Consider the following 340-nt stretch of genomic DNA (forward strand, 5'->3'; position numbering starts at 1 on the left):
GCACCATATGGTAATTCAATCATCAAATAAAAATAAATAAATAAATAAATAAAACACAGCAGCAAGATCAATACTAACTCAAAACTTGGTGTAACAAGCAGAATGTGTTCTAAATAATATTTCTGTAATTTATTTATTTGTATTTCATATTTTTATTATTTCATCACATCTCACCTCAGTGTCTTTAGTTGACAGTCTGGATCCTGTAGTAAATCATCAAGCTGCTTCACTCCTGATTGTCCAGGATCATTTCCTGTGAGATCCAGCTCTATCAGGTGTGAAGGGTTTGATCTCAGAGCTGAAGCCAGAGCTTTATAACCTTCTTCAGTGATACTGCAGT

The sequence above is a fragment of the Sinocyclocheilus grahami genome, unplaced genomic scaffold (genome assembly GCF_001515645.1).
Source record: "Sinocyclocheilus grahami isolate Dianchi unplaced genomic scaffold, SAMN03320097.WGS_v1.1 scaffold2579.1, whole genome shotgun sequence".
Taxonomy (NCBI): Eukaryota; Metazoa; Chordata; class Actinopteri; order Cypriniformes; family Cyprinidae; genus Sinocyclocheilus; species Sinocyclocheilus grahami.